Raw genomic sequence first — 15,713 nt, 5'->3', positions numbered from 1 at the left:
TGGGATTGCCCATGTAATGCCTTGGGAACAGCTGGCATGGGTTAAGACCATTCCCATGACTTTGACCTGTTGATCATTTTATTATATTAATTATATGTTAATGATTTCATTTTTTGTGAACATTATTGCTTCATTTGCATTATGGTAATGACCTTTCAAAAGTTTAAAAACTGCCTTAGAACAATATTAACAGAAAATGCTGGTAACACACAACAGGTCAGGCAGCATCTGTGGAGAGAGAACAAATGTTTCAGGTCAAAGACTTATTACTGAGTCATAAAGATTTATAACATGTAAACAGGCTCTTCATTCCAACATCCATGCCAACCAGGTTGTCTTCCTAAGCATGTTATCTTGTTGGAACTAATTACAACTCTCTGCACAGATGAGCATTTATAGCTTTTTCTGGTTTTTTTACTGATTTCTACCATCTGCAGTTTAAAAAAATTACTTGTTTTTGAATGTCTCTGGCACGGTTAGCATGTTATCCCAGCGCAAGCAACTCAGGTTAGAATCCACTGCTATCTGTCCGGGATTCCTCTCTCTCTCTCCAAAACCTATAGGTTCGTTGGTTAATTGGGTGTCATTGGGTAGCATGGGTTTTATGGGCCAGAAGGGCCTTCTACTAAGATGTTTTGTGAAAACACATATTGAAGACGGCAAGGACATAAGAATTAGGAGTGGGAGTTGGCCATCTGGCCTGTCAAGCCTGTTCCACCATTCAATAAGATCATGGCTGATCTGGGTGGACTGGCCTGATGAGAACAATGAGCAACTTCCTCCAACTATTTTGACCTCAACCACAAACATTCTTTGGATCAGACCGTGAACTCAGCTCCAGCTACCCACCTTTTCACCATAACCCTTAATTCTCCTACTATGCAAAAATCTAACTCTTTCTTCAATATATTCTGATGGTGAATCCTGGGTAGGAGATAGAAGTGAGTGGTATGGGGTGGGGAACTATTCGGTTGGTGGTAGTGGTGATGAGATCGCCTGAAGTGATGAGATCATGATGAACTTGGAGATGATATCCTGATGATGGTTGGTTGTGTCATGGACTACGGCTAGGCATGATGTGTCTGAGGGATGGCTTCTTGCCTCAAGCTATGTAGAGGTCAGTATAACCACAACTTCCCTTGCCTGATGTTTTGATGGTAAAGTTGGGGTTAGTGCAGAGTGAGTGAGAGCATCATGTTCGGGGCGCTGAGGAGAGAGTGGGTGAGTGAGGTGGACAAGTCCAGGTGTTTACTGTCCCGTTGGCAATTAGAGATGAAAAAGTCAAGAGTAAAAACTTGCTGGAGTCTTGTGTACAAGAGAAGGAGGATTTTTAGAGACAAGTAAAATGATCATTAGTGGGGTGGGGTTTATGAGGCCAGGGATGTTCCTTGCCAAAGAAATAGGTTGGAGTGGGGGCGACAGAAGAAGCATTGATTATCAGGGTGAGCACTGGATTCATTGAGATGCAGGTGTGGAGGTAAAAGTTGAGACACTGACCCTGCCTCTAAGCTTTGGGAGCTGTCCCTTGATTGTAAACTACTGTTACATCCATGTGGGTTCTGAGACAGAAAGTCCCCAGTATTTTTTGTTGCTGTCTTCATGGAAGTTACTCCACTCTGATACTCCACTCTTTTCGCTTTCTGTATGTTGTGTGGCCAAAATAAAGCTCTCCGCCATCTCAATGGCTCTGTGGCGTAATATTGTTCCAGCTTCTGAAATAAAACCAGAGGATGCAGGAAATGCTGGATTTGTTATAGATGAACATGGATAGTTGTCTCCTGAGATTGAGAGATAAAGGAAGGGGGAGAGTGAGGGGTCAGAACGAGTCTGGATAAATTTAAAGGCTGGGAGGAAGTTGACCGTGACACCAATTAAGTTGTCGAGTGAGCAGGTCAGGCACCATCTGTGAAGAGAGAAGCAGTCAATGTTTCAGGCCCAAGACCCTTTCTGATGAAGGGTCTGGGGGAAACCTGTCTGGATAAATGACCTGGACTGAAACATTAACTCTTTCTCGCTCCACAGATGCTGCCTGACTCGCAGAGAGTATCCAGCATTTTCAGATTTTATTTCAGTTTTCCAGTGTCTGCAGTATTTGTGAATTTCATCTTCTGCTCTGCCAGTGGCTCCTGCAGAGGGGTGAGGTCAGGAAAAGTGTGATGTGTTTCAGAGCTGATCTCTGAGAACAAAATTGTTTTCTTACATTCCATCTTTGCAGAACTAACTGCCTGCACATTTTCTGCAGAGTCTCTCACCTCATGAGTATTACTGGCCAAGAGAAACATCTCCATCCTCTCCCTGCTGGCTGAGAATAATTTGTATGCCTTGTTAAACACCCCCAGAATCTCCATGGGGCACTTTGTGCTTGAAGTCATTTCCTTTCCCATGTAAAGAATCTCCGATCCTCCTGTCTGGCTGGACTTTACACCCGGCAACTCCCCTTTGTTGCAGTCTAGTGTAACTTTAAATTCTACATTAAAACTGATTGGTGCCTCCTAAAACCAAACATTGCTGCTTTAAGCTCTTTCTCTCTCTGCCTTTCCTTCTCTTTTTCTCTCTCTCCCCTCTCTAGAATTTATTGTCATAAACATGTTTTCAGTGGGATTAATCAGGTGAAGCTGCCCTTGTATCATTGGGTGTTCATCTTCAGGATCCTGCACCTCCTTCCTGAGGGTAGCAGTGTGAAGAGGGCATGGCCTGGGTGGCGGGAGTCCTTCTGGATAGAGGCTGCTTTCCGCTTCTTGAATGTGTCCTTAAAGGATTGAAGCCTGGTGCCCGTGGTGGTCCTGGCTGATTTAACAACTATGGAGTTTTTTCCCTGTCCTGTGCATTGGCACCTCCATACCAAATAGTGATGCAACCAGTCGGAATGCTCTCACGTAAAAATTTTCAAGAGTCTTTGGTGACAGACCAAATGTCCTCAAACTCCTCACGAAGTATAGCCACTGGAGAGCCTTCTTCGTGATTGCATCAACATGGAGGCTCCAGGACAGATCCTCAGAGATATTGAAACCCAGGAATTTGAAGTTCTTTTCCCCCCCTTCTCTCTTCATCTGAGATGGTCGATATGCCAAAGGGAAGTGGTGAGGTGAGTATAATTACAATGTTTTATTAGATAGGTATGTAGATAGGAAAGGTTCAGAGGGATGTGTGCCAAACGCAGGCAGGTTAGACTAGCTCAATAGGCAACTTGGTCAACAAGTTGGGCCGAAGGGTGAGTTTCAGTGCTGTATATCTCAATTACTCTGTAGAATTTGGTGACCTGTACTCAGGAATATTTGCAAGTTGATTCTGGACACTTGCGCTGCTTTTACCTTTCCCAGGGCACCACTGTGAACATGATCGACTTTCTCCATTGGTGCCTTTCTTGCTTGGAACAGAAATCAGTTCTCATGGACAGTAGTAATGTCAGGTGCAATTATTCTTAAAAAGAATAGTGGGTGGATTGTATTGCGATGGTGGAGGCTGGTACAATAGAGGGTACTTTTAAGAGACTTAGACAGGCACATGGATGCAAGAAAAATAGAGGGTTATGGGTGTTAGGTAAGGAAGGATGTGATTGTTGAGTAGGTTTATAGAGTTCAGCGCAACATTGTGGGCTTTAGGGCCTGTGCAGTGCTGTAAAGTTCTATATTCTATGTGACTGGGGTGGAAAAGATTATGTTCAGACTATAATGGTTCTGCAATAGACCAGGAGCTTGGGTGTGGACTTTACTCTGGTCTCCTATTTGAGAGAACTCTCAGCAAATATACAACACTCTCTCCCTCAAACTCGACCCATTGACAAAATGAAAGCACTGACCCCATCCCGTTGGAGGTAAACAAGAAAATATTTAGAAAGTGTATGGGTCATGCACTTTGGTTGATCTCCTAATCTGTCAAAGTCCTGCTGCAGTCTCCCTGTTTCCTCAACTCTACCTGCTCTTTCACCTACCTTTGTATTCTCTGCAAACTCGGCCATCAAGCTGTTGATTCCATAATCTAAATAATTAAAAAACAACATTTAAAAAAAGCAGCCCCAACACCGACCCCTGTGGAATACCACTCGCAACTGGCATCAATCAGAATATGATCCCTATGTTCCAACTCTCTGCTTCCTGCCAATCAGCCAATGTTCCGCCCATGCCAATATGTTTCCTGTTATACCATGGCTTCTTATCTTGAAGAGAGAAGCAGTCAATGGAGTGTTGTGTTCAAGAGAAGGAGGATTTTTAGAGACAAGTAAAAGGATCATTAGTGGGGTGGGTGGGGGGGGGGGGGGGTGAGGCACCTTGTCGAAGGCCTTCTGAAAATTCAAACACACAACATCCACTGTATCTCCTTTATCGAGCCTGCTTGTCACTTCTTCAAAGAATTCCAATAGGTTTGTCAAGAAAGATTTTCCCTTACCACATATCACCATATACAGCACAGAACAGGCCAGTTTGGCCCTACTAGTCCATGCCGGAACAAATCCCCACCCTCCTCGTCCCACTGACCAGCACCTGGTCCATACCCCTCCAATCCTTTCCCCTCCATGTAATTATCCAGTCTTTCCTTAAATGTAAATAACGTCCTTGCTTCAACCACCTCTGCTGGAAGCTTATTCCACATCCCAACCACCCTTTGCGTGAAGAAATTTCCCCTCATAATTTTCCCCCGGCAATCTCAAACCATGGCCTCTGGTTTGAATATCCCCCACTCTTAATTTAAAAAGCCTATCCACGTTGACTCTCTCTGTCCCTTTTAAAATCTTGAACACCTCCATCAAATCCCCCCTCAATCTTCTACGCTCCAGAGAAAAAAGTCCCAGGCTGCTCAACCTTTCTCTGTCACTCAAACCCTGACATCCTGTCAACATTCTCGTGAACCTTCTCTGCACTCTCTCGATTTTGTTTATCACCTTCCTCTCATTTGGTGACCCAAACTGCACACAGAAGTGCTTTCCAGAAGGACAAAGCTGGCCAACTTTGGGAGGCTGTCTGGTCCAAGGAGAAGACTGGCAATCTGACAGGTGACCTGAAAGAAAGAGGATCATCTGGAGAACTCAGAAGGGGACAAGTTTTGACAGCAAGACTGATTGAGAAGGAATCAGTTGTGAATGTCCTGGAAAAGGAATCTCTCTGAAAACCAGCAAGAACCCTCCTGTGTGGTCACCATTTGCCTGTTAAACACCAAAGACGAGTGAACTTTGTTCATGCTAACTTCTGTGATCCAAAGAACTTTTCTAATCTTAAATATACCCTTAAGAAAACCATGCTGCAAACTTTAAAAGCCTTCAGCGCTGTCCTTCAATCTTTGTCATCTGCAAACTTGCTGATCCAATTTACGACATTATCACCCAGATAAACAGAGGGAACCCTGAGGCACACCACTAGTCATAGGTTTTCAGTCTGAGAAGCAATCATCCACCACTACTCTCTGGCTTCTCCCATAAAATCAATGATGAATCCAGTTTACTACTGCTCCATGAATACCGAGCAACTGAACTTCCTCATCAACCTCCCATGTGGGACCTTGTCAGAGCCCTTGTAGACAACCTCAACAGCTTTTCCTTCATCAACATTCCTGGTAACCTCCTTTAAAATCTCAACAAGATTGGTTAAACACTTCCTTCCATGATCAAAGCCACGTTGATTATCCCTAATCAGTCCCTATCTATCCAAAAACTTGTATATTCAGTCTCTGAGAACACCTTCCAAAAGCTTACCCACTATTGATAGGCTCATTGGCCTATAATTTCCTGAGTTATTTTTGGAACCTTTTTTAAATGATATGAACTACCCTCCAATCCTCCAGCTGTGGTCAAGGACATTTTAATTATCTCTGCGAGGGCTCCTACAATTTCTGCACTAGCCTTCTACAAGGTCCAAGGGAATACCTTGTCAGCTCCTGGGGATTTATCTATCTTTATTTGCTTTAAGACTGCAAGCACCTTCTCCTCTTTAATCTGTCCTCCTCTTCCATGACCTCGCTGCTTGTTTTCCTTACTTCTCTACAATATGTGCCAGTTTCCTGAGGAATTATAGATGCAAAAAAAAATTTAAGATCTCCCCAACTCTTCTGGTCATTTCATAGCCAACCATTCTGATCTTCAAGAGGACCAATTTTGTCTCTTACTATTTCTTTGCTTTTAATGTAGAAATTCTGAGGGTTTTCCTTCACCTTGTCTGCCAAAACAACCTCATGTCTTCTTTTAGCCCTCTGTTTTCCTTTTTAAGTGTTTTATACTCCTCAAGTACTTTGTTGACTCCATGTTTCCTCCATGCTTCTTAACCAGATCCCCAATATCCTTTGAAAAGCGAGGTTCCCTATGCCTTTTAATTTTGACTTTAACCCTGACAGGAATATATTAACTCTGTACTCTCAGAATTTCACCTTTGAAGGCCTTCCACTCCCTGAGCACATCCTTGCCAGGAAGCAACATAGCCCAATCCACGCATTCTACATCTTTTCTAATTTCCTAAAAATTGGCCTTTCTTTAATTGAGACTTTTAACCTGAGGACCAGACCTATCCTTCTCCATAATTATCTTGAAATTAATGGTATTATGATCACTGGACCCAAAATGTTTCCCTAAGCATACTGTACTTCTGTCACCTCTCCTACCTCATTTTCTAACAGGAGATCCAGTATTGCACTCTTTCTAGTTGGTACCTTGATATATTGATTTAGAAAACTTTCTTGAACACAATTGACAAACTCGAAGCTATGCAGCCCTTTTACAGTAGGGGAGCCCCAGTCAATATGTGGAAAGTTAAAATCATCTACTATCACAACTTTGTTTTTGTGCAATTGTCTGCTATCTCCCTGTAGATTTGCCCCTCCAATTCTTGCTGACTATTGGGTGGTCTATAATACAACCCCATTACCTTTCCTGTTCCTCTACTCCATCCATATAGCCTCAGTGGATGATTGAGCACAGCTGTGATATTTTCCCTGATGAGCAATGCCACTCCTCCCCCTTTCATTCCTCCTACTCAATTGCATCTGAAACAATGGAACCCCAGAACATTGAGCTGCTGCTCCCAGTCCTGTGTCTCCTGCAACCAAGTTTCACCAATGGCCACAATGTCATAATTTCATGGGCCAATCCAAGCTCTAAAAGCTAATCTGCTTTTCCTACAATACTCTTTGCATTGAAATAGATGTACCTGAGAACATTATTTCTGTCACGCACAACCCTTTGATATCTGTCTTCGTGTGCAGCCTTTTTTTAAAAATTTTTTTTTTTTTCACACACCATAAATCACATTAGCCATGATATACACTATTTCTTTTTCACACATATACAGTGACTTTTTCTCCCCCCCCCCCTCCTCCCAAGCCACCCCCCCACCCCCCCCTCTCATCCATTTTAGGTATACAATCTAGGTTGCATTAAGCCAGTCAGACAATGTTGTCATTCAACAAAAATACACCAGAAATTCTACTGAGTCCATTCTTTTCTTTCCTTCTCCTTCCATCAACTTAGGTAATGTGTGTGCAGTCTTAACATCATCTTTTTCCTCCTCCACTCCACTATCTGCTCTGGCACTCTGGTTCCCATCCCACTGCAAATCTAGTTTAACCTTCCCACAAGAATATTAATCTCCCTCCAGTGAAGTTGCAAACTGTCTTGCCGGAACTAGTCCCAATGATCCAGAAATCTGAAGCCCTCCCTCCTGGCTGCCATTCCCACTGATTATGAAATAGAAAGAAAAACTTATCCTTACCTCTGTCTCCTTGCTGAATCCTTTTGTTCCTTTACAGGGTTGTCATTTCCTTACCTCAAGATCTGCACCATCACCTCGGCCTCTGCTTGAGAAAGCTTCTCAAGCCAAAGCCTCAAATACTTAGTCTTAGACTTCCCACCAGTGTCTTGTGAACCCCAACCCCGCCCCCACCCAACCACGCAGGCCGCCTTTGAAAACTTTTTAAATTAAATTATATTTATCACATTAAAAACTTACCTTTTCTTTAAATGAAATTAAAATAAAAACTAAAATAGGAAAATTACATGTGCTCATGACATCAAAAAGGAAGTTACATTGTAAAGTGTGGAATGTGCATGTGACATCATACTGCAAGTTGCGTTGGGATTGCGAGCTGTGTGTGGACCATATTTAAAACTGAAGATCGATTGTCAAAGAAACATACACAACGGAACTTTTCTATGTTTAATTCACTTTATGGTGCCAGCCTTGGCTTTCATGATTTATTACACAAAATGTTGAATGATTTTTGAGTCTGTCTCCATTTATTTGGTATGAGTGGAATATATAGTCTATTTCAAATGATGTTCTAATGACGTGCACAGTGCAGTGAGTGTATAAAGAGAGACACTTTGCAGCATGTTTTTAAATCAGAACTGGGTTGGTGTGTTGGTTGTTGACAGCAAAGTCTTATTATCAGCACCTTGTGTGTGGTTAGATGATGCCACAGTGGTGCTACTGGCAATGGTGTAAATAGAAATGAATGTAACAATATACAGTGATGGAATTTTATGGATTCAGAACTTTGAACTGTTTTCCTTTTGTATACATGTGAAGCACAAAATGGTTGCTTTCGAAAATAGCTTTATTCCCAACCAAGGGCACTTGAGAACAGGACCCGAAGTTGTAGGTCTTTAAGCTGCACATCCAAGTGCAGAAGCTACAAAATGTTAAAAGTGACAGTGATGAAAAGCAGCCTTTCCCTTTTTTTTCTGTGAATTGGGCAATCTTTAACCACAGATTCTCATTTTATTAGCATTAAGGATCCAACCAGAAACCCAGTAACTTAGGACTGCTGAATCGAATGATACTGCCTACCACCAAAAAATGTCAGATTATCTAAACATTAATCGAGTCCATTTTTCTTAGTACATTGATTGCAGTGTTAGCTGCCTTACACAGGGTATAATCTCCTTTGCCTTGAACAGTTTGCAGTCCTAAATAATAGTTAGCCTTGAGAAGGAGTTTAAGACAGACAATAACTTACAAGAACAAGACAGCTGTTTTAAAATCTCTTCCAAGGCTTTAATAATCTTCTGTTTTCTCTATGATCCCAAACCCAAGTGTACAAAACTGAAAGTTTTTTTTAAAAGTCCATGGGAATGCAATTGCTGACTTCAATTTGTAGGAACTATTCTAGAAAAAAAAGTACATTGGAATGTGACAACCATTTTATCCACTAACACCACGAACACCTATTTCAAAATGCTGGGAGGCAGGTCAACAGTTGCAGAGATTAATTCATTAACTTTCAGCCCTTTCTCCAGGAGCTAAAGTTGTAGGACTTTAAGCTGCAGATCCAAGTGCAGAAACCCCAGCACTCATGTTAATAGGGGTTGCAGGTTACATCATCAGAAGGGGTGTCACCAAAAGGAGTCGCATGTTTCCAAACCATGCGCGCTTCTCTGAAATGCCAGGGGTGGTGGGGGGGGGGGGGGGAAGAGTGTGACGGTGGTGGTGCAAGGAGGCAGGTAGGCATCACCCCTCACCCCCACTGAGTGAGTTTTCCCCTGATTACCCTAATGACCCCCTGCTTCTGGCACCGACTCTTCTTCCCACCCATACACTGGCCACTCCCACAATGGTTACACTACTTAACCTCCCCTTCCTTTTATTGGCTACAACTAATTAGCTAATGGAGAAATTAAAACAAGCACTTACCTTTCCAGGTGCTTTTGTAAATGGTCATCTTCTCAGTCCAAGTCCTGCTCTAGCAGTTCCCAATGAGAAACAAAATAAATATAGGTATCCACCTATTACCTCTCACTTGCTAACCTGTGCTCCTCCCCCTTTCTCCATTCTATCCCCTTCTCCTCCCCAACCTTTTTCATTCAGGCTTCTGCCTGATTTTCCACATTTCTGATGAAGGGCCCAGGTCCGAAACATCAACTGCCTTTTATTTCCCACAGATGCTGCGTGACCTGCTCAGTTTCTCCACTGCACTATTTCCTTGTAACTTCTCTACCACCTTTGTGTCACGTGTATCTTACTAGGCTGTGTCCTCCAAAAGGTCTGGTCCTCCGAAAGGCTTTGCTGAAACCAAGTTCCTGGCACTGATGTGACAACATCTGAGAAAAAAATATCACAAGGGTATGAAACAAACAATGCTTTGAATTTGTCTTCTGTGTGAGAACTGGAGATGGAATACAGCACTTGGAGATTGGAAATCATACAAGGAATCCTCCAATACAGCAGCATAATCTCTGAAGGGAAATCAGCTCTTTCTGTGTTTGATTTTTAAAATTCTATTATAGCAGGGTAACAGGCTATTCTGGTCCACGAGCCCCCTCCCCAAATACAACTGCGTGATCAATTTACCTTCTAACTCCATAGGTCTTTGGAATGAACGGACAAAATTGGAGCACCCGGAGGAAACCCACGCAGAACACGAATAGAAGGTACAAATACCTAGGATTGGACAGTACTGGATTTGGACCGGGTTCACTGTGATATCATTTCTTGCTGTTTGAAGTAAAGGGTCTCCCTTTGCAGAGTTGGCCAGTGGTGAAGCAACCTCTCAAACTGCATCAAATTTTGGTGAAGTTGTTCCTAATTTTCAATTGGAAATGCCCTCTTAAAAGTTCAGCAAGGTTTGGAAATGCCCCTTTAAAAGTTGAGCAAAGGGAACAGCATACCAACCTGCCTGAATGCCTTTTCTCATGCACTCCAGACCTTTCCTGTGGGGGGTGGATGACTGAGTGTCCTCCCACACTCTCTGGCTTCTCCCCATTGAATCCCCACGGATTCCTGTCTCACTCTGCATTAGCTCTCCCACCTCTTCAACTCTCATCCCCACCACCTAGCTCCTCTTTCTCCCATCCTCATTATCCTTCCCCTGCTCCCCATACCCCTTAGGCCCACACCCCCTCTCCCCATACCCCTAATCCCTGATCTCATTACCACTTGTTCAGTCTCTTCCCCAGGGTAGATGATTCTAGAACCAGAGGACATAGATTTAAAGTAGGAGGGGGAGAGATTAAAGAGGGACCTGTGGGGCAACATTTTCATTTGGAGAATGGTCTGTAACCAGATGAGCTGCCAGAGGAAGCTGTAGAAACGGGTATGATTATGGTGTCCAAATGACACTTGAACAGGTATATGGTTTGGAAGATTATGCCCTAAATGCAGAAAAATGGGACAAGCACAGAATACTGAGTTGGTCAACATGGACAAGATGGGCTGAAGGGCCCACTGTCTGACTATGTGACACTTTACTCCCCTTCAGTGAAGCCAAATCAGAAATTCATCTCCCATCCCTCAGACTTGGGGCATTGCCCTCCCTCCCCTTCTCATTGCCACGTCAAACCCTCCTCTCCCCAATTCCCAACCACAGGCATCCCCGAGCCTCAACCGCAGCCCCAGCATTCCTTCATCTTCTTGATCCTTCCCATGACGTTCCCTCTTGCGTTCTTGTCTGTTGGTGCTGGGAGTTCCTGATGTCTAAAGCATTCACAGTCACTTCCCAGCATCTGGAATCTGTTATAACAGGAATGAAACACAGAATTCTGTTGCAGATTCAGCCCAGAAATAACTCGCTCTCCCCAATGCACCCATGATGTTCTTTAAACTCTACATGAAATACTCCAGCCCAGTCTCCTGGTGTACTTTTTATTCCCTCCCCCTTCATGCAATTCTCCATTTTCCCTTTTAAACCATTGAATCCCTTTGTACAAATCTCTAGTCACTGTGAGTTCCACACTCCCATTTGTGATCTACCTGCAGAGACTATTTGTGATCGCGGCCTCTCTTTGTACTTACAGAATCCTTTTTCAAGTGGAAACGCCACCCTACCAAAACCGTTCATAATTTTAAACAAGAGATCCCGCAGGGGAGCAACATACTTGAACAGGTCAGGCAGCGTCCGTGGAAGGCCAATGGATAGTCAACATTATGGGCCAAACCCTTCATCTTGAATACATTCATCAGAAGGCTCTGATTCCTGTTGAAAGGTTTCATCCTGTGTCGACCTTCCACGAATACTGCCTGACTCATTGAATTCCTCCAGTACTTAGTGTGGTGTGGGGTTGGGGAACTGTTTGATTGGTGGAAATGGTGATGAGATCACGAAGTGGTGAGCCATGATGGTCTTGGAGATAACATCCTGATGATGGTTGGTGGTGTCCTGGTCTTGGGATAGGTATGAGGAGATGTCTGAGAACTGATGTCTAGCCTCAGCAATGAGAGGTCAGTACAACCACAACTTCCCTTGCCTGAGGGTTTGATGGTAAGGTTGGGGTTGGGTCAGAGCAAGTGAGAGCAGCACTTTCGGGGCGCTGAGGTTAGAGTAGGTGAGTGAGGTGGACAAGTCCAGGTGGTTAATGTCCTGTTGGCAATTGGAAATGAATTGGTCAAGAGCAGGAAACCTGCTGGAGTGGTGTGTCCGAGAGAAGGAGGATTGTTAGAGATGAGTAGAATGGCACTTCAATCAGTTTGATGCATCTTTTAATGATTTATCCACCAACACCAGAAAGGTAGTGAAAAAGGCACTTGATGTACTTGCCTTCATAGGATGAGACATTATGTGAGTTGGGAGATTATATTGCTGCTGATAAGAACCAGGTTAGATTGCACTTTGGTCTGCTCACCACACTACAGGAAAGATATGGCAGCAATGGAGAAAGTTCAGAAGAGATTCACCAGGAAGTTGCCTGGAATGGAGAGCTGTAGTTATAAGGAGTGGTTGACTGAGAGGCCACAGTCTAGAGCTCTTCTGGTATTGGGTATTAAGGGGCTGAGTCTAGCGGGGAATCTCTTCAAATAACGGAGGGGATAGGAACTACAAGAGGCCACAGTAGTGGTGATGGTGCTCTGTAGCAAATTACCCAAATGAAAGTAACAATGTACAGTAATTAAAGGAAAAGGTTTGAAAAACTCTGTTGTAATTGTACCTCATTGACTCGTCATGTGCACGGTTTCAGAACTCCAAAGGAAATAGGCCAATGACAATTTTTCTCAAGCAAAATATTTCAGTAACAATTGGGTCTAGAGCAGGGATTCTCAACCTTCCCTTCCCACTCACACACCACCTTAAGCAATCCCTTACTAATCACAGAGCACTGATGGCATAGGGATTGATTAAGGTGGTATGTGAGTGGAAAGGAAAAGTTTGAAAATCACTTTTTAGTGTTCTCTGATGCTTTTTAAAGTTTTAAATTTTTCCTAAGCTCCCACTACTCTTGGAGTCTTTGAACACACAAGCTTTTAGTTTGATGCGTCCCTGCATTTCCTTACATTTTAAGATACATTTAGACTTGCAGCACGGTAACAGACTCTTCCAGCCCAAATACAACAATGAATTTAGGATGGATGGGAGAAAACCAGAGCATCCAAGGAAACCTATGCAGACACAGGGAGAACTTCCAAACTTCTTGCAGACAGCACCAGATTCGAACCCGGGTTACTGATGCTTTGATATTGGTGCGCTAACCACTACACTAACCATGCTGAGATATCCAAGGCTGGCTCTCCCACTCTGACTGACCTTGCTTTGAACTGGAATATACTATTGTTGAGTGCTATGAAAAATCTCTTTGAAAGTCTTTCACTGTTCCTTAGCTGTCCCACCAAGCAGCCCTGTGTTCCCAGTTTACACCAGGCAACTCTTTCCTCATCCTGTCGTAGTCTCCTTTGTTTAGGCATATTGTTCTGGGTTTAGATCGAACCATTTTACCTTCCATTTATTCTTACCATGATAACTTTTCCTAAGAGGATCCCCAACCACAAGATCATTCATTTAACCTGTCTCATTGCACAGGGCGAGATCTAAGATAACGTTCCCTTGTAACGTATTGTTCAAAAAAATGCTATCGCAGATGCATTCCATGAACTCTTCAAGATTGCCTCGACCGACTTGATTTGCCCAATCTATGTGTGCAAGTCCCCCATGACAACTACAGTTCCTATAACATTATTATTTGGTGGTCTATAACACTCACCGATGATTTTTTTTTCTCCTAACTATTCCTACCCAGATGTATTTAACATTCTATTCATTAGTTCTCACCATTGCTCTGATCTCATCCTTAATTAAGTGAATTAAAAGTTCCTCCGTTTCAGGTATTCAAATTCTTGTTTGCCCCAGACTTTTTGTCTTTGGAGACATACTTGGGTTATTTGGGGACAAATGCTCTCAAAATTGGATTCTGACAAGTACAAAATTATACTTAGAGATTGGAAGAATTTGGGGGCCTCAGAAATGGCCATAGTGGCAGCATTTGAAAGCATGTCTTACAATTGGACATCTACACACAAAAACGGGGAAGATATCTAGGTTTCCTAGGGGATGGGGTGGAGAATAGTGATGGGTGTAGTAATGAAGCATATCAATGAATGGCAGGTTTTTCTGTTATTAGAGAGGCATAGTTGGCGTAACGTTTAGCACAATATTTTTACAGTGCCAGCGATCAGGACTGGACCGATGTTCGAATCCTCCGCTGTCTGTAAGGAGTTTGTACGTTCTCCCTGTGTTTGTGTGGGTTTTTCCCAGGGGCTCCAGTTTCCTCCCACTGTTCAAAACATACTAGGGGTGTAGGCTAATTGGGCGGCACGATCTCGTGGGCTGAAATGGCCTGTTACCGTGCTGTATGTCTAAATTTACATTTTAAACATACATAAGGTAATTGATAATTTTTGCTGCCATGTTTGTTTCTATTTTATGGAGATGTTTATGTTTTATAACTTATGAGTTGCATATCTCAAGGGTTTAGAGGTTTTTTTTTAAAAAGAAAATAAAATTTAAATCATAAAAAGTTTCTTCCCACCTGCCTTACTTAATCTCCTCTCTGTCCTCCCATTTTCCCTGATACCTCTAGATATTTAATTCCCAATTATCTCCACCCTGCATGTTTCTGTAATGGCCATCAGGTCACTGTACTGATTTGTGCCACAAGTTCATTGACTGTTTCGAATGCAACAGGTATTCGAAGTGCCCTTACATTCATTGTCTATATAGAATCTAGCTATCTTGTGACTTTTACATTTTATTTTCCATGCTCCACTCTTACTTTCTTTTCCAACTTTTGCTTCATTCTCTACATTCCTTCCCTTTGTCTTATGACCCGTATTCCTCTACCATATTAGTTTAAGCCCTCCCCAACAGCAATGGCAAACATTCCCCCAGGACATTCCCAAGAATCTGAAACCCTCCCCCCTGCACGACCCAAGTATTCATCCTAACTTTCCTGCTCTTCCACTTTGGCCAACACTACCTACTTTTCAAAAGAATTCCTTGCTCCCTAAATTTGGCTTGTAGGTGCTCTCTCTGCCTCATTTCTCTCTACTCCTGGACGATCCTCCCTCAAGTCCTGAAGTTTTACCTCAAAGCATCCTTTTTGATTTGCTCAACCAAATTAATTCCTCTGGCAGGTTGGATTTCGGATTCCAGAGGCTGCAATCTCTTGTGCATCTCTGAAGTGGTTTATCTGTTCTTGAGTTGACCACAGGGAGATCAAAACTGTTCTGCCTGTTGATCATCCAAGCTGAGTTGATAGTTGGTGCATAAAATTTGCTGGAAGACAGGAGACGGAAGGTAGTAGTGGAAGGCTGTTATTTGGGCTGAAGTCCTGTGACCAGTGATACTCCACAGGGATCAGTTTCCATATACATAAATAAGACTAAAAAGTAGATGGGTGGGTTAGTAAGTTTGCATATGACACTAAGATTGGTAGAGTTTTGGACAGCGTAGATGCTTTTAAAAGGATACAACAGAATCAGCTACAGATATGGGCAGATGGAGTTGAATCTGGACAAGTGTGAGGTCAAATG

The sequence above is a fragment of the Narcine bancroftii genome, chromosome 3, assembly GCF_036971445.1.
Source record: "Narcine bancroftii isolate sNarBan1 chromosome 3, sNarBan1.hap1, whole genome shotgun sequence".
NCBI lineage: Eukaryota > Metazoa > Chordata > Chondrichthyes > Torpediniformes > Narcinidae > Narcine > Narcine bancroftii.
Note: the sequence above shows the minus strand (reverse complement) of the source record.